This window comes from Eublepharis macularius, chromosome 5, assembly GCF_028583425.1.
Source record: "Eublepharis macularius isolate TG4126 chromosome 5, MPM_Emac_v1.0, whole genome shotgun sequence".
Classification (NCBI taxonomy): Eukaryota; Metazoa; Chordata; class Lepidosauria; order Squamata; family Eublepharidae; genus Eublepharis; species Eublepharis macularius.
This window is the reverse complement of record NC_072794.1, coordinates 20,346,218-20,374,114: the sequence shown is the minus strand read 5'-3', so window position 1 is coordinate 20,374,114 and position 27,897 is coordinate 20,346,218. Positions and strand designations below refer to the sequence as shown.

Below are 27,897 nucleotides of genomic sequence, written 5' to 3'. Positions count from 1 at the left end.
GCTGCTGTTCTTGCAGGGGTGGCTGCTGTTGAGTTCCCGCCTCACACTTTAGGAGCTGTTCGTACAGCAAGCTGGTTTAAGGTTTGTTTGTTTTTTAAACTCAGAAAGCAGCATCAGACCCAGAAACTAGGAGCACTGAGTGGGTTTAAGCACCAGTTAACTCTTGAGACTGACCCTGGACTGACAGGCTGTTACTTGCATCCTGTTTTATTTGTAAGCAAAGCTGAGAGGCCACATTTCTATAATACTGAGTGCCTGCTTTGCATGCGGAAGATCCGAGGTTCAGTCCCACTACCTCCAGCTAAAAGATGTATCTAATTAAAGGTTTCTGGGTCTGGGACACTGACAGTCAGAGTAAACTGTCCTGGGCTTGATAGGGTCTGACCGTATAAGGCAGCTTCATATCTTTGAAGTGCTCTTAAACTGCAGTTTTCGGGTGCTGGATAAACCCAGTTGAAATCATGTGAGCTCTCCGCTTGGCTGTCTGTAGCATTTGTGAAAATGAAATACAAACCACATTTCTTAATCTGCAGCTTAAATAGAATTATTTTTGTTCTGGTCCTCTGACTCATAAGATTTCCAGTTAGTGGTAAGCAAGTTGTCTGTTAGCATCTGAATCCTTTCGGAAGCCTGTAATATTTTTAAGATGTGGGGGTTTTTCTCCTCCCTCTGCCTCCCGAGAGAGTTATTTTCTTTGGGGGCGTTTTAGAGTCCACTTAATATAGAGAACAACCTTGATGTGAAATATTAAGATGGAGTGGAGTGAGAACTTTGTACTCCTCTCACCACACTGAATTTCTCAGGGATAGAAACGCACACTGAGCTTTCTGTTATGCATATCCGACGCAAACTGGGGTCCCCCTGCCCCGGAATGGTTATTTCTGTGTAAATGAATCAATCTTTCCTTTTCTTTATTCTGGATGAGCAAATTTACTAGGTCTAATCTCTTGTGAGAATCATCAACCAGGAAGATGACTACTTCCCCTCATTCTGCTTACTAGCCCCCCATTTCCCCAATAACGCTTGCAGTGTGCAAATGTTTCATTATAATATCTTACAGAATATATGAGGGACATCCTAGCTGTATCCTGAAGACAGAGAAGCTGTCGTGTGCGGACAAGCTGTAGGGCTTCTCAACAAGCACGCATTATCATTCCTTACTTCACAAAAACTATTCTGCCTCAACCTCTTTCTAGGTTGTTAGTGTGCCTTGAACTCTTTCCCCTTTACAAAGACCAAACTGTGCCAGAAATTGTGTCCCTGATGCAATTTCTTGTCGGTTTCTCAGAGACAGGATCTTGCACCATGGAGAAGCAATGAAAAGGGAACACTGGGGTGACGTACCTTGTCGATGACGATGGCTGGTGATTTTATTTGAGAGGCCGATTCCTGCGTTTTGTCTTCTCCCAAATTTTGGTTATCTTCTGAACAATGGGGAGTTGACTAATCCATAGGCTGAGCTAATTCTGAGGACATCTGAGCATACAGGCTGAGCTCATTCTGAGCACATCTGATTGTAAATGTTCTGAGGAACTAGTGCTTGCTCACTCAGGTGCAGGCTGTTTTTTAATGAGGAAATCTATTAATAAATGGGTCTCAGGTGTCCACTCTCAGTGCTCTAGTCAAATCCAGACAGTTAACCGTTTGCCACAAGAGGGCAGCATATATCCATGTAGTTTTGTCCAAATGCAGCTGGCGGTGTCTTGATGGATGAAAACTGGTATTCTCTGGGCCAAGCTAGAAGTGACGAACTACACTTGAATGGCAAGTGATCACTGTGTCATCGAGTGGAGTGCAAGTGAACAAGGAGGAATACATGTGAGTCTGTTCACCTGCCATTCAAGTGTAATTCGTCACTTCTAGCTTGGCCCTCTGTTTTTAGGTGTACATCCAAGACTATTCTCTCTCAGGCACCAAACCGCATTGGACACTTCCTCTAGTAATGAACTTAATTAGGTTTGTATCTGATGGGCAGAAGTTCAGGCAGGGCTGGCGCACCCATTGAGGCCAGGTAGACGGTGGCCTCAGAGCGTGAGGGCACCGGAGGTGCGCTGGAGGGAGTGTTGGGGGCGGAGGCGCGTGCTGCGGAGCTGGTGTGGCTGGGCCGCAGCTGCTGCAGCCAGCCAGCTCCGTGCCGCCACTGCCACACGCCCCCAGCCGGGCACAGCAGCCACGAGCCACTGCTGGGGTGGTGTGTGGAGCGCGGAGCAGCCTCCGCCCGCCACCCCAGCCATCTGCCGGCCAATGCCCCCGGCTTGCGCTGCGTGATGATGTCATTGCATGATGATGTAATCACGCAGTTTGTGGTGCGCGCGCTGTGCGCACGCATGTGGGAGAGGGTGGCCGCAGGCGCCAGAAACCCTGGCGCCAGCAGTGAGTGCAGGAAGTGGTAATGAAGAAATTACTCAATAATGTTTTCGTGTTAAGGACAGGAAATAAATCATCTAGTATGAAGGTGTCCCCCCATGGGTCAGTAATGACTTGGTGCTTGCTCATGGAACTACCTTTACCTTTACTTTATGAGGACGTCTCCTAGGGAGGCTTTGAGTTCAAATCCATTATAACCCTGGACCAGCTGGTAGCTGTGGTTTCTCTGCATTTCACGTTTCCTTATCTCTCAACATAATACCATGATGGACCAGTGAAGCTAGTTCAGTGTAGGTTCAGGGCACACAAAAGGACGTTCTCCTTCATACAACACTTGATTTGTTTATAGAATCTGCTGCTTCAAGATGGGGAGATGACAGGTGTCTTAGATGGCTTTGAAGCAGGATTCGACTTTTATTTCATTTGTTTACAGAATTTATTTTCTGCCTAATCAGGGCCCTCAGGGCAGCTGACCATTAAAAGCAGAACATTATAAAGCAGCCACAAAACAAGTTTAAAACAAAAAAAAAGTAAAAGTGCATGTATAAAAATGCAGCCCCAGCAATTAAAAGATAGGGTAGGAAGGAAATCAGTTCTTGGAGGAGGAGAAAGTCCATCAGTAGCTATTGGGCATCCTGGCCGAATAGAACCTCCATGTTCAGAGGCAGCACAACTCTGAAGACCAGTTGTGGGAAGAAACTGCAAGGGGGATTTGTTGCCTTGTAGGCTTCCCAGAGGCAGCTGGCTGGCCGCTGCTCGAAACAGGACTCTGGGCTGGCTGGCTGGACCGCCTGAGTCTGATTCCTCTTACATCCTTATCTGCTGTTTCCTGCATGTGAAATGGGGCTTTTATTCACCAGCTCATTGTTGTGGCAAATGAGAGGGGGAGCAGCCATAAAATACTGTATGAATTTATAGCAGCTTTTTCACTATCGGTCTCTTTGCACGGCAGGGCAAAATTCAGTGCACGGACAAACCAGAAAGCGTTTAGCGTGTTTTGTGTCCCACCTCGCCTTTCACACCACATCTCTCGCACAGTGACCCAGAGAGGTTCGTCTCACTTTGAGGTCTCATTTTGAGCTTTGTAGATGGACTGGCAGCTCACAACCAAAGCTGTTAATTTGTGGTTGGTGCATGAAATTCATCCCCTCCCGCTGGCTTCTTGCTCCTTCCCACCTCTTTGATGATTGCAAGAAGATACTGCCATGTACATTTTGTAAACCTGCTTAATGATTTATTCTGTCCTGTACTTCTAATGAGTGTGAGCTCTTGCTAATTAGAATGCTGCTCTTGCCTGCAAAGTGGGGTTTGTAAGAACAGCTCCCTTCTTCTTTGCTCACTGCAGAAAGATGAGGATTTAAAAATAGCGCTAGGTGTCATATGGTAGCTGTCATGCAGCCAGTATCCCACGATGCCTTGGAAAGAAATCTTGGCAGGCAGACTGAGGTTTATAGGGAGTATGGTGGCCTATGCTGCTCTTTGACTCTCTGGAATATCTATGTATGTGTTCACACTCATGCTGTTTTCTCTCCTCCTCCTTTGCCATCAATTTTCAGAAACTTCACTTGGCTTTTGCAGTGTAATGAGGTGAGGAGCTTGTAGAACATGGCAGATAAACATGTGAAACTGCTGTATCGAGTAAGGTCTTTTTGACCTGTAGAGTCATTCCTTGGGCAGAGAAAGGACTTTCCCAGCACCTTTTAATTTGAGATCCTATGAACTGGAGATGCCGAGGATTGAACTTGGGACCATCAGCAAGCAAAACAGGTGCCCCGTCACTGAACACTGAACACCTAAAAGCAGGAAAACATAACTCCCTTAATAATAAGAAGAAGCAGATATAGATATAACAACAATGTATATACACGCATCCAAGTCAAATCACTGATCTACTAAGGCCAATATTGATCAGAGAAACATCTTTGCCAACACCAGAGATTCTTTAATTGGAGACCAAAACTCTGACCTTCCATGAGGAAAACAGATACTGAGCCAGTGCCCCTCCTCCTCTACATTTTTTGTAATCTTTTCAACAACCTTGTTAGGTAGGTCCGTATTATCAGCCTCCACATATTACAGATTATTGGGGGGGGGGTTGGAACAGTATGCAGCCGGGGGTGTCTGCTGCATTCCTGGAGGGTGAGTGTGTCTTTGTGCGCGTCACCCCTGCTCCACTGCAGCCGGGATCCCATGGGGAGAGTCATTCAGATGGCTCCAGAATGAGGGACCTTGGTGGGAGGGCTGCAACTACTTTGCATAGTTAGCGCAGAGATGCCCAAAGCATATCACAGCATGAAACAGCTCGGCAATGTCACTAACCCCAGGCTGTTGAACAGCCCCTTGGAATCCAGGTATGGGCTTAAAAGCCAGTAATTTCCATTGTTTGCAGACGGCTCTCGCTGGCTAGTCCTTAGTTAAAAAAATGGGGCCACGTGCTTCTCGGCGTTTGCTTTTTCTGCAAGAACTTCCATGCTGCAGAAGGCGATACCAGTCTTCTTCTACATCTCTTGAGTTTTGCTTGTGCAAATTCTGTGTAATCTGGCTTTAAATAGCTATATATATATATATAAAAATAACACGAGGAAGGAACGAGGACAGCAGGGCCCTAGAATGAGCACAGCTCCACTGCATAAATCAATATGTGTGGCCTGAATGGAAACAGGCCGTGCTGTCTCTGTGGTGGCTCTTTGTTCCACAAAAACCATCCCCTGCCGGCTGAGGGGTGGGCTCTGAACTCCCTGCCGCCTGAGAAGCAAGATGCCTTGCGTCAGCAGGCAGCGATCCCTTGTTGCCGACCGGGAAGGTTGTACGACCTTGTTCGCCTGAGTGCATGCACTTTAGCGTGGCCTCCCTGCCCTGCACTTGCTTGTTTATGCTTGGATGGAACCTGAGAGATGAGTCTGCGGGGAAAGGTCAATGGCGTGGTTCTGAAAACCGCTGTTGACTTCGGGGCAGAGGGGGTGCCCCATGAGCATTGGGGACGGACCATTCTCCTCTTGCGTGATTGTGTAGCTTTTCCTGCATCTGGGAGATGACCACCAGCCATTGAGGCTAGCTGAACTCAGCTTGGCCGAGATGCAATCCTGTCTGCAGCTTTCAAGTCTCTTGAATTTCCTTCTCTTCAAACCCCTCTCCCTTTCCTGCACTAAACAGAAACTAAGGGGCCACTCAGTCCGGCCTATCCTTATTTTTGCATTTTCAACTTTACCCGAAAGAGAGGGTGGGGTTGGAAATGGGAGAGCACTGGCTGTGAAGTACGTCAGGGAAGGGCCTCCCCCCATCAGCCTTGGGTTTTTTCTCTCTCTCTCTGAGTGGGAAATCCCCTTGTGGTGTTTCACCTCCCCCCCTTTTCTGGTCAAACTGACAGTAGCTCTATGTTTACTGCTGGATTTCTTTGAAATTGCCTTTTTTTAAAAAAAAGGTCTCCAAATGCTGCATGCTCTTTGACCCATATCTTTTTGTTTTGTTCTGTTCCACTAGATGCTTGTTTCTGGCTTCGATGGGACAGGAGAGGGATGTGACTGACCCCTCAGTTGTTCATCGGGCTCTGAAATGATTGCTCTATTTGCAGCATTGACCAGCCAGGGCTGGGGTGGCAATTGCAATAGACAGTTCTTACATGCTTGGCACATTCAAGCAGATTGTTGCAGGACCCATGAATGTGGAGGGTGGGGGAGGCAGGGAGCAGTTACCATCCGGTTCTCTCACCTCTGGGGGAGTTTTAACATGCCAAGAAATATTTTTAAGATGGACTGGAGGTTTCTTTAGCTTGGCCAATGGGGCCATTGCAGATTTGCTTTGGGGGGGGGGGTTGGCGGGGGTGCATCGGAAATCTTTGAGACTTGTCATCCTGACACATAATGTTGTTCATGCCAGTTCTGCGGGTGCTGCTATGGGGGGACCTATGGCTCAGAGGAAGGTGCACGAAGGGTGCCTAAACTGACTGTCATTTTCGTGCATTTGAATATGTAGCTCCTGCCTCTCCCCCCCCCCCCAATCTGCAAGGTGGCTCATGGGTTGCAGAACACCTACAACAGAAAATGTAAAATCTCACTGGATAATGAAACCAAAGAAACAGCCCAGGGGAATGAGAGCAGTCAGTAACGTGGCTCCCCTTCCCTGTACTCTTTAAAGTGCCTTGCACATCAGTGGCACTGAATAAATAAATAAATACTCTGCCAAGTATATAGGTGCTAAGATGGTCCTTCAGGTACTTTGGACCCATACCACTAGAAGGTCAGAAACCTTGGAACTGGGCCTGGCAACATGTTAGCAGGCAATGTGGCCGGTGTAAAATTGACAGAAGGTCCCTTCCTAAATCTGTAAGGAGATGGGTATTCTATCCCCTTCCTCCAAGAAGCTGAGCGTGCAATGTACATGAGTCTCCCATTCTGCTTATCCTTGCAACCACCCTTGAGGTAGGTCAAGCTGAGAGTGAATGACATGCCGAAGGTGACCTAGCCAGCTTCATGGAGGAAAGGCAGTTTGTACCTGGGTTTCCGTATAGTCCTAGTGAACATTGTGATAGGCAGCCGTTGCACCAGATTATGCACTAACTGAAGCTTCTGAGTCGTTTCCGGGGTAGCCCCACGCAGCTCACATCGCAGTAGTCAAGCCTAAGGTTCTGAAAGCTCCAGTCAATGCAGCACGTTCTCTTTTGGTGGAACTGACAGAATAAACTTAGCTGATTTTTCCCCAAAACCTCCTCTTGGCAACCATAGTCCCCCTAACAAAGAAGTAGAGCCGGAGCATTAAATATTTAGCCCTTGTAATATTCTTGGGAGATGAATTATCTGGGATAACTCTGGGGTGGGACTTTGCATAGAAGCCGAGACTTTCTTGCTCTGAAATGGCTTCAGCTTATGGTAGGCAGTGGATGTTCAGGAGCGCCCTTGGTCTGACATTGATCCATATCCATCTACAGGCGGGAGTTCTTGAACTAGAGTTCAACGAGGGAAACCTTCAGCGGGTTGAGCTGACTCCTTCGAACTTCTCCAGCATGTTACTTGCAGCAGAGATCAGGTTGGCTCTCTGAAGATGAGTTTAGGGTCGGCGAGTTCGAATGTGGCCAGCGTGGAACGTCCCATGTGTGGTTTGGAAGACTAGCTGGCCACTTTGGGAACTTGGCATTTGGCACCCCTAATTTAACTCCCAAAAGCATGTAAGCAATTGCGTGCATTTTGCAGAGTCAAAGGGATCGGCTGTTTTCAGAGCAGATGCTGGGTCTCCCCCCCCCCCCACCTCCCACTACGGTTCTGATGATGGGGGGGGGGTGCCTAAATTGCAACAAGTGAAGTGGTGCAAGTAAATGAGATCTCCTGCTTGTCTTAACCAGAAGACTTTATAAAAGCTGCAGAAAAGGACAAATCCATGTGGAGAAAGTCTGGAATAGCCATTGTGGTGTGAATGCAAGGGCAGGTGGCCCTGGGGGCATGATTGGGAGTGCCCCTAACATGGAGAGAGCACAGGGACCCTTTAAAAAATTTCACAGCTCAGAATAGCAGCACTTCATTGCTTACACAGTAAAGAGTGGTGGCCATATGGCGCTGCCTTTTATCAAGTTAATATTATCAGCCCATCCTGCCCATTGTTGTCCCATCTGACCCACAGTGGCTCTCTGGCCCTCAGATAGAGAAAGACCTTACCCTGGGCCCTTTCATGGGAGATTCCAGGGACTGAGCCTGGGACCTGCTACTAGCAAGACTGGTGGTCTTTCACTTAGCATCGCTTGATTGTTAATATTTATACACTGCCCGTCTTCCAAGGTACTCAGGGCAGCCTGTATAAGGATTAACTCATTTTGTTTCCACCAGAGCCTTCTTGCAGAGGGCAGTTGCTGATAAGGGGATAGTTGATTCGGTGTCTGGAAAGGCCATCCTAACTAGGCGTGGGAGAAAGAGAACATGATCTGCGAGTAATTTTTCACTGCTTGATTATTGAGTCTGCATGTGTGTGTGTGTGTAAAAAAAGAGAGAGAGAGATCAGACCCTGAAGCGGCCACTGAGGCCCAGCTGGTACTCTGAGAAGGGTACATGTGTGAACGTCATTCCATATTGTACAGAAATAGCTGCTGCGGGAGGGGGGAGCTCCCGCCGAGCAAATATCTGTCAGATTTAATTATCATTGTGGGAGGGAGGATAAGCTTTGCAAGATTGGAGCACCGCTTCAGGGAATGCCTCCTCAACGTGAAATGATGACTCCACGGGGGTCTGCTCTGTCGAGTGTGTCCGGAGGCATTGTTTGGGCTTACTCCCTGGGTGACTCCTGTCCTTGGTAACATTTTGCAGTGGCCGTGGCCGTGTGTTTACTGCTAGGCATGTGCTGCAGCCTGCCTGCACCAGCACAACCTTCTCAGAGGTGCACATTCCGATGCCAAGAAGCCCCTGCTGTCCAGCAAGAATTCCAGGCACCCACCCGAATGTTCCCGGCTCCTGTTTCCCTCAAGCAAGCATGAGGGGAATTCTAACCATCTGTTCCTCCCAGCTTAGCTCAAGGGCAATTTAAAATCCTGCAGGGAGGGGGGGGGAGAAGGTCAATGGGTCCAAGGTTGGCTTCTCAAGATAAGCACGTGACTGGTGTTGTGGAAAACTTCATGGAAGCTGGTAAGGGACAGAAGGAACAATCTGTATCTTGACTTTTTGGTCAGCTGTTAAAGCATATCTTGAAATGCTGGGCTGGTTCAGCAATAAAGGTGTGCAGAAGCACTTCCCCCTGTGCTGGTCATGCGAAGGCAGGAGCCCCCCTCTCTTCCCCAAAGATCTACACTATATAAGACAATAAAGAACATTTCCAGGCCCACTGTTGCCAGTGATCCTTTTTAGCTGCTGGGGATTGAACTGGGCCCCCTCTGGCGTACAAAGCCAGTGCTTGGCTGCTGAGCTCCAGCCCTTGACTAAAATCAAGATACGGAGCTGCCTTTTAGTGAGTCAGACCAACAATCCATCGAGCTCAGGATTGTCTCAGGAGGCGCGCATGCAATCCAACTGGCAGCAGCTCTCCAGGATCTCAGGCAGAGAGGGATTCCTCCAATACTTCTACTTTCTGTTAGCAGCAGCAGATTGAACCCAGGGCCTGCTGTGTGTTGTGCTGCTGAAACACAGCTCTCTTGGGCAGCCGAGTCGCTGCTGTACACGTATTAGCGGTCTTTGTCGAGTGGAGTTGGGGGCATGTGATTTTTGCTTACCAAAATCTGAAGGGGAAAACAAAATGCCAATCCAGTCATTGGCCCAGCCCATCTCACCGTTCAGAACAATATTTTTGTTTTTCCCCATTTGTGGTGAAAAGAGCTGGCTTGAATTTCAGCTCAGTTGGATTCTTGGAATCAGTCCACCCCCAATCGCCTCAGCTTTGCCTCTGATCAAGTGAGCATGGTGACTGGAAAAAACGGCTGGGCAACGTGGCCTTACTGGAAGTCAGGAAGCTGCTCTTCCTAAGGAGAGGTGCAAGAGAGTTCCTGCCGGTGGTGGGCTTCCCAAGAGATTTAACGCTAATGAGGCCTCTAATGTTTCCTGCTTCTCTTGAATTGCCTTTCTTTGCAGTGTGTGTTTGTAACCCGGGTCTCTACAGCCTGCCCTACGTGCTGGTTTTTTTTTGGGGGGGGGGGGTGTTTTGTGTTTAGCTTTGCTGATGGTTAGAACGGCAGCGGGTGGGAACCAATATATGACTCGGCTTCTCCAGGCCACTCCTGAAGTCTGTGGCTTTGTAAAGAAGTCACTGATCCACAGAAGCGTCTCCAAATGCCACTCACAAGCCCTGTCTGTCTCAGAAGCCTGCAAGGAAATACCACCTTCTTCTCTAAGTTGTGCATTGCTGCTTGTGCATCTTGTGGAGCATCGGCAGTAGATTTGAGGCAGACAAAAGGCAGTGAGTTCCACAAGATGGGGTGATGGCCATTGGCCTAGATTGCTTTGGAAGGGGACAATTTTACTGCCATGGATATTAGAAGGGGACAAGACAAATTTATAGAGGAAAAGAGGTCTGTCAGTGAGGCAGATGAGTGCCAGATGCTGGGGAGAGTAACAGCAGGGGGGGAGGGCTATCGCCTTCATACCCCTTTTAATGCGCTTCCTAAAGCATGTTTGGCCCATATGGGAAACAGAATGCTGAAGGACTCACCTTGGTCTAATCCAGAAAGGTGGTTCCTATTGGCTGTGATATGGAAATAGAATCTCCATGCTGAGTGATAGCCTACCTATGAATCCAGGATTTTACTCTCGTCTGTTTGTTGGGCTTCTTGGAGTGATCTGGCTGGTCTCTGTTAGAAACAGGATGCTGGGCAAGGTGGACTTTTGCTCTGATCTTTTTGTGTTCCAGTTTTCCATTTTCAAGGCTCCAAGCTGTGAATTTCCGTGGAAAAATCCACCAGCTGGTTCGAACTCTGGCCAGCTCCCTGTTGCACACCCATAGGTCTGCTTAGTCTTGGTTGTTCAAGGTCCGGCATGTTTTCAGCCTGCACGAGCCCACTGCATCATGAGCTCAGTCTTGTGCGTGTTTATTCCACACGAGGTTGCAGATGAATTTTTACAAACGGTACAGAGTGCAGGATGTGGTTCGAGGCCAGTGAGTCTGAGCGATGACCAAGATTGTGGATTGGCAAAGGAGAGCTATGTTGTGTGAGAATGCCCAGGGAGAATCCTGAGAAAACCAAGCAAGGTTTGGGGATCATGCTGAACATGTGAGGCTGATGGGGAAAGGTTGGCTGGTCCTACCTTGGTGTGAGCAGAGGACCACAGCAAATTTCCAGTAGTGTTATCTCTCAGCCCTAGTGGCTAAGTTATTGCAAGCATTCCATTAGACTGGGCCACCCTGGAGGAGTGATGGCCGTCAATTTAAATAGTTTTTTAAAAGGAATTGCATAAGTTCATAAAGGAGGAAGAGGTATTGGGCATGGGGAGGGCTGTTGTCTTCACATCCTGTTTGTTGGTTTCTCATTGGGGTATCTGGCTGGCCAGTGTGGGAAGTGGCATACTGGATTGTATGGGCTCAGCATGGTCTGAGCCAGCAGGATGTTGTTGGTTTTGTTATTGTTATTTATAGTCCCCCTTTCTCATGAGACTCAAGGTGGATTAAACAGTGTACATTAACATGATCAAAGGCCAGGACATTCCAATAGACAATACAATAAGGTATAGATTATAGAAAATGAAAACAAGCCAAAATTCCAATACAGAGCCAATAAAATGCTGAAACAAAACGTAAGCAATTTGACTTGGCCTGTTAAATAACGTGGGAACTACTCAGTAGGGACATACTTACAGCGACAGACAATACGCAGTAGTATAGTCTACAGTCCCTGTCCCTTTATCAGAGCATCTCTATGAACCATTTCTGTACAGCACAGCCTTATTATCCGTGTAAAAAAGCCTTCTTGAATAATTTGGTTTTGCACAGTTTGAGGAACAGTTCTTAAGCATGGTGCAGTGTCTGGGAGGCAGATAGAGGGTTGCATGGGTTGTTCTACTTCTGTGTAGGAGTGCCACTTGATCCTGCCACTTGTCATGCCAGTTTGAATCTTGAGAAGAGCTCACACCACCCTGTCACTGTATTTCGAGCAACTAGATCTGCCTGTTGCCACCGCAAATACCATTTTTTTTCTCATGTCCACTCATCTCATGCTCTCCTTTTGATTGTGCTGAAATCTAACCACATGTGCTATCTAATCAGGGATATGCCTACTTCAGGGTCAACATCACATATTAATTTTTTTAAAACTCTCTGGGCTTGTGCAGTGTGATAGAGTCACATGAGCAACCTCTTTAAAATTCAAAACAAATGAATGGAGCTGATTTTTCCCCCCTCTCAAAACGTTCCCCGGACTGAATGTACCTAGGAATGAAAATCATATCAAGATGTAAACAAGCTGTTTTGGATCCTCATGACAAACGAGTCATGACAGCCTCTTCATTTCCACTTTGTCAAAATATTGTTGTGATGAAATTGCTGTGAGGAAGGCACTTCACTCTTGGATAATCATGAATGTGTTCATTATGATGACATTCTCTAGGTTCCTTTGGGGCCCTAGAATTTTGGTTTTGATTCACAGTGATCCTCTTCTCCTGTCTGGGGTGTTGGTAGCTTTCCACTGACCTAGCAGTAGATGTCCAGTGGGCTCTTGGGCCCCCTGCTGTCTCCTGCCAACATGCTTCCATATCATGCAGGTGTACACTAAGCCACACAGTTGTCACATTTGTGGTGCAATCTTTCATGCACCCCTTGGGTAGGGCTAGTTTAGGCGATGGCTATGTTGGCCTGCAGTAAAACAGTAGGATTTGAGTCCAGTGGGAGACCAACAAGATTTTCAGTGTGTAAGCTTTGGAGAATCTGAGCTCTCATCTTCAGAACAGAGTTGGGTAGGTAGATTGATGGCATTGTGGGGGGGGGGGGGGGGCGGGGTCATTCGACAATAGACAGAAGTGGTCCTGGCATGTGGACAAAGCAGGTTCCAGTGCTGGGGCTAGGCAATTTCAGCATTGCCGGTTTGCCTGCTGGCAGTACCATGTGGGAGATCACAACCACTGGGTTTGTTTCCATTTTTAGTTGAGAGGATGAGCTTGGTCAGGGTTGTGGAGTCTTCCCCCGGCCCTGCAAATACTACCCTTGTCTCTGTCCTCTTGTCACACTACTTATGCCAGGACTGTTCAGTCATTGCCGGGGAGGAGTGTGCCAGCCACCGTGCCATCCTTCCACTGGATGTGGCTCGTGCTGCTTACCTTCCAGATACAGAATGTCCTGAAACAGTCCTGAGAACCAATTAAAGGGACATCTTGATGAGATGACGATTCTACTCTTCACACGTCTGTGGGAAGGAAATTCTTCCCTAGGCTGACTAAGAGGCATGGGTCGCTCTGGCCTGAGTGTCCTGTGATTTTTATGATATAATGGGGCAGTTTTCCTCTGTGAGATGGCAGAACCTTATTGGCCTGTAATTACCTGGGAAGGTGATGACTGTTTCTCATTATGTAACAGTAAAACCTTCTCTTTTGGCTCAGGCTTCCCGAATTGCAGTGATGGTTTTATTTTATCTTGGCTGTCTTTGACATCAAGCCCAAATGTGGTTTCTGTGGGGGCATGTTAATTATCGCTAATTATTTAGAAATAATTTCTACAATTTTGCAATTTAAAATACTCTCTCACTGACTTGGACAGACTGATGTTTTTGCAATTGCATGCATGGTGGTTTTTTTTTAACTAGCGGTAACTGGATTTTAAAAGTTCAGTATTTTTCAAGCGTGGTAACTAGCAGGTTATTCCTCCTCAAGGAGTGTCGACGCATCTTCCCTCAACCACCTGAAGCCTCTTAAAGACAGACACTCAATGTGCGTACTGGGGTTTGTAAGGGCCATGCTTGAACTAACTGTGTAAATGAGTATCACTTAACCAATTTTAACCCTATCCACTTGTACCTTCAGTCTGGGATGAGAGATGAGCCTGTCGAGCCTTGATAGCTGAACTTCTTTGTGCATTCTTGAGGCTGGGCTGGGGGTGGATCCTTAACTTCCAGTAACGATTGATGGGAATAATTCCAGAGGGGTAGCTGTCTTAATCTTTTGCAGCAAAATTAAACATGAGTCCCATAGCACCTTTCAAGTCTAGCAAAATTTATTCCGCCATAAACTTTTGAGTAAGAGCTCACTTCATCAGATGCATGGAGTGTCCCGACAAAGCAGCTAAATTTATACTCTGAATTCGAGCAACAGAAAAGGATGGGGGTGGGAGGGGAGAAGTGACATGGAGAGTCCAGTGTAAAACGAGAACCAATCAAAGTGGAACCAGCACATCTGTGGGTGAGACCCGCTCCCAGCTGTTGGTAGGTAGGCAGGTTAGGATCAGCATAGGACCTAATTAACTGAATTACATTGCGAGCATAAAAACAAAGCAGTGAAAGCAGGAATAATACATACCACAAACAGAAAATAAATAGTAAATACAGTAATATAGTTCACCGTCCCATTCTGTTTATAAAAACCCTTTCCCGGAACCATTTTGTTATAATATAGCCATATTTCCTTTATAAAAACGCCCTGTGGTTTTACAAAGCGTGTGGCATTCCAAAAACTTGATTTCCTGACATCTCAGGCAGGCTATTCCCCACCATGCGGGCCACAGCAGAGAATGCACCTGTATGGGGCGTTGTTGGTTTTTACGTGTTTGCAGGGTGGCACCTGCAGAAGGCCCTGCTCAGATAAATGGAGCTGTAGTGGTGGAGCATAGCAAGAGAGGTGGTCCTACAGATACGAGGGACCGTGAATTGCCTTGTATATTAATAGCCAGTTCCTTGAATTGAACCCATTAACTTACGGGCATCCAATGGAGTGACTGCAGAATGGGTATAATGTGCATGCTCTGGCATAGCTCCTTATAATAATGGAGCTTTCGCATTCTGTATCAACTGGAGTCTGTGAGCTGACTTTGTGTGCAGACCCATGTAGAGTGCATTGCAGTAGTCTAGTCTCGATGTTACTGTGGCATGGATCCAGGAGGCCAGATCAGCAGAGTTAAGGCAAGAGCCATCTTCCAGATTAAATGAAGTTGGAAGACCGTGCTTTTTGCAGCTGCATTAATTTGCTTCTCCGGCAGTAGTACTGGATCCCATATCACCCCTAAGCTTATTCAAGTAGTGCAGTATAGAGACCATGGAAAGATACAGCTGAATGAATGAACAGCTGTAATGGGTAAAGTCATGCTGAGACCTATAGCGAGGGAGGAAACGAAGGGCTTTATTCAAACCTGGCAGGGAGATAGTGCTAAACATCTTGGTGGAGGCTGTGCCATGTCAGAAATACAGAGCAAAGTCCTTGAACCAGTCACGCACTTGCAGCATAGCCTTCCTCGCAGGGTTGCTGTGAGTATAAAGTGGAGGAAAGGAGAACAATGTAAGGTGTTTTGGGTTCCCCGTTGGGGACAAAAGTGGGGTATAAATGAAGTGAAAAATGTAAGTTTGTTTCTTGACTTATGATACTGTGCGTACTGCTTTTCTACACAAGTATGTTTTGCAGCAGTTTACACTGGAAGAGAAAATAAAATGTCTCGGTGATAAAAGTCAGCAGTACACAAGAGCACATTGGGTGAAGGGGGCATGAGCAAGGCATGATAGAGGAGTGCGGGGCTTCTTGTTGCTTCATCTTGTGAGGTGAGTTGCCATTTTGGATCCAAAGAGCTCTTTTTCACCCTGTCGGACCATCTGGCCCAGTATTGTCTCCGCTGATCGGCAGCTTTTTCTGCATACACAGCAGCTGCTCAGCTACCAGGCTAAATTTTGGTCCATCTAACTCTGCATTGTCCTTTGACTGTCCTTCTCTTCTTGCCGTTGTCACCCAGGGGTGTGCAGAGCAGGGGACCACCCCATCAAGGCAGGTGTGAGGTCACAAAAAGTTACATGTGGGTGGAAGCAGTCCTTCAGGTTCCCAAGTCCTGAGCCATTCTGGGCTCCGGCATTTTAAATTGTAACCTGGCTGGACCCTCATAACCTTGTCGTTCATAGACAGACCCACAGCAAACACATTGCAGTAGTCCAGCCTGGATGTTACCGAGGTCCGTCTGACTGATCTGTCCAGAGATCCATCTTCTCCAGTGTGGTGCAGATGGAAAAAATACTTTGTCAAGAAGGCTACAAGCTGAGGAAGGGGGCTGTTGAAGGCAGCTTGGTGTGGAATGCTTTTCTTTTACCTGCATTTGGAGAGCCGTCTTGGAGGTGAGGGAGAGTTGGCGAGGCCTCTGAGTTGAGCATCTACTTTAGGGGGAATTGATGCTCAAGAAGAAGATTGCATAAATGGATGTGAATTCAATTACGTGGTGAGAGCTCTGCAGCTGCTGTGCTCTTTGCTTGCCTTGGAACATACAGACCCCCCCCCTCCCCATGAAAGGGTGCTGGAGAGGAAGAGAATGGGCGAGGGAATCAATAGTCCTCTAGTTACTGCCTGGTCTTGAACACTTGAAGGCCTCCTGCTAGCTTAAATGCCTGCTCTTTCTCGTTTCCCCTGAGGCCTGGAATTCCGCCCCAATGCCCCATATAGCTCTTACTCCCTTAAAAGAATTTACCCTCTTTACCTCGTTGCCCTATATGGCTGGAACTACCTTCCAGAACCCCATTGCGAAGCCATTCTCTCTTTTTATATACTTCATTTATTTACCTCTTTTCTCCCTACCCGTGACCCAGAGCAGCCTGTGTAATTCTCCTCTCCTCCATTTTACCCACGCAACCCCCCTGTGAAATAGGTTAGGCTGAGCGTTGTGTGACTGGCCCAAGGTCCCCTCGTGAGCTTCCATGGCAGAATGAGGATTTGAACCTGGGGTCTCCAGAGCTTAGGCTGATGCTCCTTACTGCTACATCCTACTGGCTCTCACGTTGCCCTTGAAAGCCCACCTTCCCAAGGAGCCTTTGGCATGATCCCTGGTCTGTTATTTGACAAAGGCCAAATGACGTTCTCCTCCACGAGAAACAACAAATGTGAAAAGGACATTTCGCTTTCACTTGGTCGTTTCCTTAGGAAGAGGGAGATAGCAACCAGGCCTTGGCTTGGGAGAGGGCAAATCTAGGCGTGCGGAGTGCAAGCAGGTTTGCTCAAAACTGCCCCAGGTGTTGTGCTTTGTGTACCAGAGGGGTTTATTGCAGGGTTATGGCCACAGCAACCAAAACACTTAAGTAAATCACCAACACTTCTTAAAAAGAGAATACTGTACACCAAAGTAATTCACTGAACTGGTACTGGAACATTCCCCACAAAGATTTAGTGAGGATAGTGATGTGCAAGTAAGTGCTACATTATAGTACATTTTATTTTACCTGTTTTTATTTGTTTAGATGGTTATACTCTGCTTTTCTCTCATTGGGGGCTTGAAGCTGCTTTATGCCATTGTTGTCCCCTCTACTATTTTATCCTTACAACAACAACCCTGCGAGACAGTGACAAGCCCAAGGTCATCCAGCAAGGCAAAAATGCGGTTCTCCTGGATCTTTCGTGCTAGTGCCTCTCCAGCTATTGAAAAGGCCCAGTTTGAAATGACCGGGCCCCAAATGCCATCCTCAGTGGGCCGGCTGTCAGCCGAAAAAATGAGTCTCAAATCTGTTGTCTTGTGAAAGCCTGGTTGCTTAAGAGAGTGATGAATGAACAGTGGGTGGCAGCATTACTCCTTTAATCTGTCCTTTGGAAGGAATGTTGTGTTGCTAAACAGCCTCTCTCAGCCGTCACCCACTGAGGCTGGTGCAAGTAGCTGTATGACTCAAAGAAGCAAAAGTGGGCATCAGCGAGAATTTCTGGGGCGCTAACTTCTCTCACTGTTAAGGTCATTTGGGCATGGAGCAGATTCGCTGTAGTCGGGTGCAATTTCTGAATGAGCGTCACATTGCGCAGCAGCATTTTTCAGTCTTGCCTCTGGAGCGCTTCCAGAGTCCCTTTAGATATATGCAAAACCTGCACAGCAAGCAACATTTCTCGTAAGTGCAGTCTCTAAGGAGGTTGGAGGAATGTACTAAAAATTCCTCAGAAACCGTTTGCAAATTTTTTAAAAAAAAAGTATCTGAGGACTTTTAAAAATCTGGCCGTTAGGAGGCAGTCATGGCGTTCCCATTGAATTGGCTGATGAAGTTTCCATTGTGTTATTTCTGGCCTGCAGATTTCCACAGTCCTACGGCTGCCTGATCACCACAGTCTAGACTGGCTGGCAAAATTAATTCTTCCTTGCTTAGGTAAGCGGGGTGTAGGCACCTGCAATGCCAGATCTCAGCCATAGAGAAGGAGGCTATCAAGCCATTCCCTGTCCCCACTCCCATCTCCAGTAAGGGATTTGCTGCTGTATACGGTGATACATTTTGCAAGCATCTCTGTGTTGGCATTGTATAAAGGTGCTCAACCTATCGCACTGGGTGGTGTGCTTTCCAGAGACGAAAATGCCTCCGAAACATCCAAAGGCGTTACGAATTGACCGGAGCAAGCTGACACCAACTTTGGTTAAAAACAAAAGGGAGACTTGTGGCTGCAAGGATCTTGTTTTTCATGGCAACAGATTGATCCAGCTACCCTGCTGGAACGTGCAACAGCTTTTCGCATGTTTATGTTCTCGAGAAGTTAAAGCCTAAGCAACTGACTATGTGTGGCTTGGAGGTGTAACTCCTCTCTCCCTAGAAGGGAGGCACAATGTGTGTTCAGCTCTCAGAACACATTGAGGAATTTTCTGTGAAATTGCTGTTGCATCCGATTGGTTTTGCTTGCATTTTTTTTTAAAGGAACTGCTGTGCGCTGAAAGATTGGAGCAGCCTCTATAAACCCTTATGCCTGCCTTTGGTTCTGCTGAGCAGAGTGTGATATAGGAACAAGCAGTCAGGCATCTTATGCACTCGGCAGACCTACAAGCAGGGCTTCCAGAAACCGCTGTCTCCCACCTATCCCTAGCAACTGGTATTCAGAGGTATGTTGCCTCTCAACATGGAGGTTCATTTCGCCATCATGGCTAATAGCCATTGATGGACCTACATTCCACAAATGCCTCTAATTCTATTATAAAGCCATCTAAACTGGCGATACCTTTACTAGCGTGTCAAATTAGGACCAAGGAAACCCAGGTTTTAATCCCCATTCGGCTTGCTGCTTGCCAGCTTACATACGCATTCGGCCTAACCTTCCTCACAGGGTTGTTGCTGAAGGATTAAATGGAGAACGGGGAGAACCCTGCATCCTGGGAGCAAGGGAGGGCTAAGATTCCACCAGGCTTCACAGGGCCATGGCAAGCAAGGACTGTGGTGACAGCTTGCTTCTAAGCCTTGCGGTGGAGCGATGGTCTTAACAGGCTTGATTTCTTGGAACAAGAATGTCTCTTGGCTGCCCGGAGAATGGAATCGGACGCCCCTTCCTCTGCTTGCTGCAGGTGTTCTCTGCTGCCATGCCAGTGGGAGGGAGAGACGAGTGAAGAGCACTCAGTCACACCCCTTCTTCCTTCAGCCTTCGGCTGCTGTTTGGCAAGGAGCAATTTCTAGTTCCGGTTGGCATCTCATGCCTGGGAAGCTTCCTGTAAACAAGGCTTTTGCTTTGCTTATTAGGCATGTGGCTTCTTCAGCACTGGGAAACCTGTTGGGTGCCACGCAGGATGTCAACTGTGAATCAACAGGCTGAGATCTGGGCCCCTGATAGGGTTGGAAAAGGCTGACAGAGCCATATAGCTGGCCAGGTCTGTTTGTCTGAGCTGCTGATGCAGCTGCTTCCTTTGCCTGGCTGCTCTCCCTCTCTGCATCTCACATCCCCCCTGCCTGCTTTGCACATAGAGGTGTAACCCCAGCAGCATTTGTTACATCCGTAATGGGAGGGGGGCTTTTTGGACTGTTTATGCATCCCCTGCCCCAGTTCTGCATAATGCTTCTCATGGGAAGTGGTTTATGGATGTGAATTTAGTCCTCTCTGACCACTGTGCAGATGGTTGGGTGGCTGAAAGACAGTTGAACTTGGGGTGTCTGCGTTTGAGCCTCACATGCCATTAGATCGCTTGCATCTGTCCAGTAGGACAGTTCATACTATTGTTCCTTTCAGGCTTCCCTGGCAGACTTCTGTTTAGCCTCCATGCCTGGCCAGCCATTCTTGAAAGGGATATCCTTGGCACAGGGAGGCGTGGAGAGTGTGCATGTGAATTTTATAAGCATTTCATGGAAAGGTGCACTAAAGCGTCAAGACAGGAAGGCTCACTTTGGAGACCAACTGGCCTTTGCACAAGAGGGCATTTTCAGGAGGGCTTTATTAGCAGATCTTAAATTGCAGGGTGGAGGTGGACTTTAATTCAGGGGCAGATGCTTCCTGCAGTTTTCAGGATCCATCCCTTTTAAGGCTTTATAGTCAAGCGAGACTGAGAAGCTACTTGTGTTTACAAGTTGGAGGAAACCAGAACCCAACTCCAATTAAGATGTCGCGAACAGATCGCTGATGCAGCCGGGAGAATTGACTTCGGCACTTAATTCTGGCCGACTGAGTCAGGTTTTGCAATTCAGCACCAGATGTCTGAGTTTCTGGGCTTGCTGGTTTTCTCTCTGCACCTGTGACAAGCTTGAATGCCTCTGAGCGCAGCCGTGGTTGGGCATTTGAGGCTGGCAGGGAGGGGCAGCCTTGCAGGTTTCAGGGCCGCATAAAAACCCCCTCCCCGTCCTTGCTGTGCACCAAAGATACTGTTTTGCACTCGCTAGAGTTTGTCGACAGCCATGCATAAAGCAGAGACTAGAGCACATCCACCCCTTTCAGAGATATTATATAAACTGCCTCCAGCTTCACTTTCTAATTTGCAAGTGTCTTTTTAACATCCCCACCAGATCTCAAGATAATGTGAGGGGGTGAACTTGGCTGAGTCAGCCCTCCCCGCACTCCAACGCATTCCTCCTCCTCCTCCATGCTGGCCTGACCTTTAGCAGCTGAGACCTTCTTTCTGCCATCGCCTCCTGGCAATCGGGCAAGCAGCTCCGAACTCTCCTTTTGTCCCTTCCTTGTTTTTTTGCTCTGCTCCTGTTTTTCATTGCTGAAACGAGATCTTGTCTCTGTTCCAAAAATATGAGTGGTTGTTCTGCAACTTGTTTTTGTTTTTGTGTTTGCTAGCCTGGGGGGAAATAGACAACGCTCCTTTCCAGATTTCCACACAGGATCTGCCATCAGCAGTGAGCGAGGCCTTCGCTTGAAGAAGGCTTCCGCTTGAGGAACAGGTCTGTAGGCCAATGCAGAAGCAACACAAATCCTAGGACCTGCAGTCCTAGGTTTTGTGGGTATCCTGAGTTCAACATCAGCAATAGTTTTATGTTGGCCAGACATATCACTGAGCCACGGTAAAGCAGGACAGATGTAGAGGACCTGTTTGGTATGCAGAAGGCCCCAAGTTCCATCTGTGGCACCTCCTGTTCAAGGGTCTCCAGTAGCAACTGTTGTCGAAGACCTTCACCTGCCTGAGACCTTTGGAGAGCCGTTGCCACTCGAAGCAGTTGATAACTGGGCCAGGGGGACCAACCTGGAAATGCTTCCTATGCTTGTATGAATTAGAGAGGGCAGTGCAGGTATGTTCATGCACCTCATAACTTAAATCCGTGACTGCAGGGTGCCATATCCATACCAGCTTTTCCCATGCTGCAAGACCGAGGTGGACGTGGGAACATCTCCCTTTGCACTGTGCATCTTGAGAGTGTTTGCTGCCATTTTGCTGTGGGGCTGGGCAGGTCAGATCTTGGAACGCTCTGAAGGCAATGCCTGGTGTGCTCATGTTCCGGTCCATTCTTAGAAAGGCCCACCCATGGGAAACAGTCATCCCATCCCATGTTCTCGCTATGGAACGAGTAGGGGTGTCAGATGCCTTGTGCAATCCCGCTTTGTCCACAGCAGAGGAAGCCACCTGGAATTGTAGTGATCTGTTCTCACCTGACCCAAAAAGTAGCTGGGAAACATGTGGCCCGTGGATGCATATAATCTCTTCTGTAATTTTTTTACAACTGCCCTGTTGTGTGCCATCTTCTTTATTTACTTCATTTTTTGCCTTTCACTTCAGTGGAGATCCCACCCTCAAAAGCAGCTTTCATTGTCCTTGCCTCTATTTTATCCTCATAACAGCCCTGTGAGGTTGAGAGACTTGAGAGATTGGCTGATGATCAGTCAGCACGCTTCCATGAGAGAGTTGGGGGGATTTGAACCTGGGTCTCCCAGTTCCTAGTCTGGTGCTCTAAACACTATATACCATGCTGACCGTCAGTGTGGTTGCTTTTTCAGTGGTAGCAACTCCTGCATAGTTGTTCCTTCCTGTGCAGATTTAATCAAGGCATAGTTTGTGACGCCTCTTACAAAACTGGGAGGGCCTGGAAATCTGAGTTTGAACCTGCAGGCACGGTGGAATTCAAGGAGAGAGCTCTCTTGGCTCCTCTTTAGCTGAGGCTTTTGTGTGAGGACTTGCCAGATACGCCAGTTCCCCAGGAGTTTAACTAATGGAAGCCCTCGCCCTGTGAAGAGTCTAGGGGCCTTCTAGGGGCCTTCCTCAGGTTGAAAACAATGCCTGACCCCTCGCTCTGTCTCCATGTCCCGCATCTGTGATGGAAGGGTGGGGTGGGGTCCCGCTGGCAGATTCCCTCGCCATGCAAAACGGTTTTGCTTGCCTCTGTGTCTAATCTTCAGCTCCTCCTGCAGAGTTATTTTCTCTTGTGGGTGGCCAGAGGTGGACCTTGTGTGCACTTCTTGAGATGCCAGTCGTGTGTTTTTAAACTTCCAGAAACGGTTTGCAAACTCCTTTCTTAACTCCCTAGACCTGCTGTGTTATGTTCTGTTCAAACTCCTCCCTTCTCTCCCCCCCCCTCCCTCCACCTCCTTGGCACTTACCAGTATGTCTCATTCCTCCTTTCTAAAAAGGGAGCTTGGCACCAACTGTCTGCATGTTGCTATAGTGTTTGGGGTGTGGGTTTAACTTGGAAACCCAAAATACCATCTGATTCAGAGCCGTGGTGGTGTTGCAGTTTGCTCATTAGGCAAACTGTGATTTCATTCTCTTAAGGCCTTAAGCTGGGTGGGTGATGAAGGGGGGGGGAGCGTCTGTGGGTTCTTTTAACATTATTTTTCTTGTTTAGCTGGCTGCGTTTGGCTGTTTTGTACTTGTCCTTCTTCAGTTCTGCATGGAGCGTTCCCTTCTTGGTGGAGGATGTTGCTTCTCAGCCAGTTCGAAGCAACTGGTACACCTTGCTTTGCCACAGGGGTCAGCCAGGGGCAAGTGGAAGGGCTGCATCTTTCTGGCTAGCAGGCACCTGGAGCAGTACCTTGGGGTGGTGCTTGCCCAGCGCTCAGCCATCCTCCTCCTGACCAAGCTCCCCTTACACTTCGCTTTGTCCAAAGCCAAACCGCTCCCAGTCTCCTCCCTCTGCTTGGCTTTGCAGTGTTGCGAGGTCAACTCAGTTTAAAAACTGGCCTCTGTCTTTCCACCATCGAGCTATTTCAGTACATCCCGTTCCTTTGGGTTTCCCTGAAGGTATCTTTAACAGCAAATATTCCTCGCCACCCCCACTCCGCCACCATCAGAGAGCTTGTAAGAAAAGGTTCCTAAGAAACAGTAAACTGTAGTTCTTCTACCCAAGAGGCGTAGGGGGGAAAAAATTAAGAAGTGCAGCCCAGTCAAGTCTAGGGGGTGGAGATCCCAGGTGCAATTGATGTGGTGTTCAGCCGTGGTGCCTGTGCACCCTGGGTAGTATCTCATCGTGCATTCAGAGGTGTGCCCCCCTGTCCCCTACACTTCCATTTCAAGGCTAAGCTCTTGGTTTTATTCTTTTATGTTCTTATTGGAGAGTCTATCTTCACATAAGGGCTCGTTAATCTGTGGAATTCATCTGTGGTGGTGGTGGTTATCTTAAAGAGGGGGATTTGACAAATACGTGAAGGTCTGGATAGGCCTTTCCATGGCTTTTGCGAATGGAACTGCCATTTTCAGGCGCACTGTACCTCTGAGTGCTAACTGCTGGGGGCAAGTTGGGCAGTTGCCTTCTTGCTTTGTTTTTTACTCTTTCAGTGCTGGTCCCTGCAGGAAAAGGGGCTGCATAATTGGATGCACCTTTGGGTCAGGTCCAGTAGGAATGCTCTGCCATGGGTGGGTGGGGAGGCAAAGTCTACCAACAGCTATTATGTTGAATAGCTAAATGGAGCCTCCATTTTCAGAGGCTGTTTACCCCTGGATACCAGAAAGCGGAGGGCGGGGGGAGAGAGAGATTTTGCCTTCATTCTCGGCAAATGGGGCTTCTGATTGGGCATTTGGCTGGCAACTGTTAGAAACTGGATGTTGGGGACACACACACATCCCCATCTTGCATTGGTGGAGTAGGGTGGACTGATTATCAGTGGGTCAGAAGGCACATAATTGCTTCCAAATAACTGGAAAACATTATTGGCATAGGTGGTGAGGCCAGGGAATGAAATGCTGGCATTTTTAGCTGCCCTGGTCATCTCAGGTGGCTTTCATGTTTTCCACCCCACCTCCTCCTCTCCTAAGGCCCGAAAGATCCTTCTCATAAACACTGTTTGAGAGTGTGTGCTATTTTATCCCTGTTCCAGTTCAATAAAACAGCCCTGGTCATCTTGTTTCCAAGCATCTCAGCTTGGTTTGCTCAGCTCAAATAGGCTTCAGCATATTCCAGCACTTCTTCCATTTTTTGAACGTTGCCTCTAAACCTCCTGTACTTTCCGTGGCACCTGCCTCAGCACCATTGGTTTGCCAGTCCTGAATGCATATCCATCCTTGCACGCAGCCACGTGGCTGCAGCCCACTGTCGAGAACCGTCCCAACTCTGGCATTAGAAGAAGAACAGGGGGAGCAGAGCAGACTCTTCCTGAGCTCAGTGGACAAAAATCTGACTTCATACAGGGCAGCATCTTACGTTCCGAGAAGGATCTTTCAAGCCAGGCAGGTCAAAGATCGGAAATTGGACTAATCCTGCCCATTTCCATAACACAGAAAAGTACAGATTGCAGAGATGATAAAGGTATCCCTTGAGGATGGGCCAGAGTTGGATCTCATCTCTGTGTTTGATGTAAATCTAGCCTGCCTTTCTTCTATCCTGGAATCCAAGTCAGCGTGCTTTGAAAGAGGAAGGGGGTCCCTAGGAGGTCCCCCTTCAGGACCGTGGCAAGATTTAAACCTGCTTAGGTTCCATCATGGTGCCTACTTCAAGTGCCACCTGAGCAGACCTAGGTATGTTAGTGACACCTCTTAATAAATGCCATGCAAATGCACCTTTCAAGATCTGTATCTGCAGCATGCGGCAGTCACTGCACATTTAAAATAACAAGCCACGTAAAGGGTACTGTCCAGGCACCTTTTGTGGATGGTATTGAAATTAAAAAAAACAACAACAACATTTGGCCAAAGAATGTATTAAGGTACTGAAGCAACGAATCTGAAGTTGAAAGAGAATACCGTGGGAGGCAGAATCGGTGGCCTTTGTTCTGCTGCTGCTGCATGGTTTGCTTCTTCCTGTGTGCGCAGTGATGTTTCGATTTGTAATCAAATGAAAAGTTCAGTGAAAACCTTCTGGCCTTTTTATCTCTGTGTGTGGTTTATGTAATTTGCCACCTGCGCCCCTCCCCTCCCGGAGTTCTGGAGAAGCACATCTTAGAGTCATAACTGGAAGACTCAGTGCCCCGAGGACGGTTAGAATATGCAGGAGCAACAGGTGCCCCCCGTTCTTGCTGTACTCCTGTACCTCTCCTCTGTGCTTTGTCTCCAGGGTCAATCCTGGGAGGTCTTGCAAGTGCTGAATGCAACATTTCTGCAGCTTGGTTGGGCTTCTCGGGGCATCTCTTTGGTAATGCAATCTCATATGGCCACATCTCATCCCCTCCTAGCGTGTGCTGTTTCACCCCTGTAATTGGCTGCATTGTTCAATCGCTGTTACTGTTAGCAGGCTTCTAATATTCATCCAAAACTTCCTCTCCTGTAGCTTTAGCCCGGATCTAGTCTTGTACTCTGGAACTGCAAGCAGAGTAATAACTGGAAGACTCAGTGCCCCCGAGTCTTCACCCTCTTCCATGGGATGGCCCTTCAGGTACTTGAAGAGGGTGATCATGTGCCCCCTCCCAGTCTCCCTGAGTCTCCTGTTCCTTAAACAAACCCTATTGAGTTTCTTCACCCTTCAACCTTTGCGAGGAAACTGTCAGAGAGCCCTAGCCTTCCACCACCATTTAGGAAATCCCAGGTGGAAATAAACTGCAGGTACTGCCTGGGGAGGCACCATGAATCTTGGCCTTACTGCACCTTACAGCCACCATGCAGAGGCAGAGAGTAGTCACCTGTAGTTATGGCTTCCTCCCCTTCCTAAGCGTTTGAGCGGCAGCCTAGTCCCCGGGTTTTCTGTTTCCATCTCTGTGATCTCTATCTTCTGGCCCAGTTCAAGGCCACCCAGTTGGCTCTCTCTGGAGGAGGACTAGGGGTGGCACCCACTCCTCTTTCAACAGATGCACACATCTGCTGGGGGGGGCACTTGGCGGTGCTGAGCAGGAACACTCTGTCTCTCCACAGGCGCTGGGAGAGTCTGGCAGGTTCTGTGGATCAGCAGGAGCCTGCTGTGACTGTCGGCATTGGCTCTATGAAGCTTGCTCAGGGCCCTGTTCCCCCTCTGATACAGCACAAGGGCGTCTGTTCCTCCTTCCTTGCTCTTGGAGCTCCCTGTTCACCGAGCACTTATCTAATTTTTTCCAGAGCAAACAAGCCACACGCATACAGTATGTCTGTACTGTCCGTGCTGAGCACACCCAGTAACACTTGCTTGCCAGGGGATTCTTGCTTTGTGTGTGTGTGTGAGAGAGAGAGAGAGAGTCAGAGAGTAAGGAAGAGAGAAACTGTGGCTGGAGAGAGAAACTGTTTGATCTTTCCATCTGCGCGCCCTGCTGGTGCCATTCTCTTCCCTTCATCAGCGTTGAAAGGGGCAGAAATCAGGTTTTGGCATCAGGAAAAGGAGCTGGAAGCACTCTGAGAATTGCCAGCTCCTTTGGAGGTGTGTGTGTTTGTGTGGTCCAGCTCCCCATCCCCAGATCAGACCTGTTAGGTCCCTGCTTTATTTTAATTGACTGACTGTTTCTGTCCCACTGTACAGCCTAAGTTCTTGAGGCTCAATGGAAGCCAAACAAAAAATTGAAAGCCGTAAGTGAAAACACGAGACCTTCCACTCTCAGGACTGGAATAAAAGCAGAAAAACTAATGGTGCCCGTGAGAGCTTGAGATGATATGTTCTTTACCCATAGCAAGCAGATGCTTAGTACAGCAATACATAATGAACTTGCGGAACTCATGGCCACACGATGGTGATGGCTGCTGGCTTAGGTGGCTTTTAAAAGGGGTTAGAAAAGTTCCTGGATGAGGAGAGGTCCATCAGTAGCTGTTCAGGGCAGTGTACCTCTGAATACCACAGGGAAGGGCGGCACAGGAGGTGGAGGATCTTCTAAGGCACCTGGATGGCCTCTTCTGGAAATGGCATGCTGGACTGGACAGGTTGCAGGACTCTTCTTGTGTTCTGCTTAAATCTGTAATTATTACAAGTTTTCCAGGGACTGGCTTCTACATCCCTGCTAACTCCCTTTCCACGTCTGCCTTTCTCACATCCATATGTTGAGTTCTCTTTGTTGCCAAGTGATGGCCGAACTGCTCCCTGCCTCTCCCCCCCCCCACTTCTGGCTCCCCTAAATTCCCTTCTCTTCCCTGTGCTGTCCCTCCACCTTCTGCAAGTATTCTTTGCTTAGACATCCAGCTTCTGTCCCCAAGAGGCTTGACTTGGAGGGCTGGCGCGATGCAGCAGCTGCTATGTTGTCTGACTCGAATCAGGGAGAGGCAGATTCAGATCCCTTCTTGGCCATGATGCTTGCTGGGCAACCTTGGGCCAGTTGCCCCCTCGCAGCTTGCCAGAGTGGTTGTAAAAATAAAATGAGGGAGGGGCAGAACCAGAGTTGCAGCCCTGTAAAGCGGCCAGTTAAAAATGTGATAGGTGCAGCAGGATCCTCAGGCAAATGGCTCCAAAAGGCCCCCTTACTGTTTTTGTTCTTTCAGTCTTTCTCTTGGCATCCT

At 48.1% G+C, this 27,897-nt stretch overlaps 1 protein-coding gene across 1 annotated transcript in view; it reads left to right on the top strand.

The window, feature by feature from the left end:
* The window catches only part of GNG7 (G protein subunit gamma 7), a 114,423-nt gene that overhangs the window by 27,233 nt on the left and 59,293 nt on the right, over window positions 1-27,897 (top strand). The window lies entirely within an intron of this gene.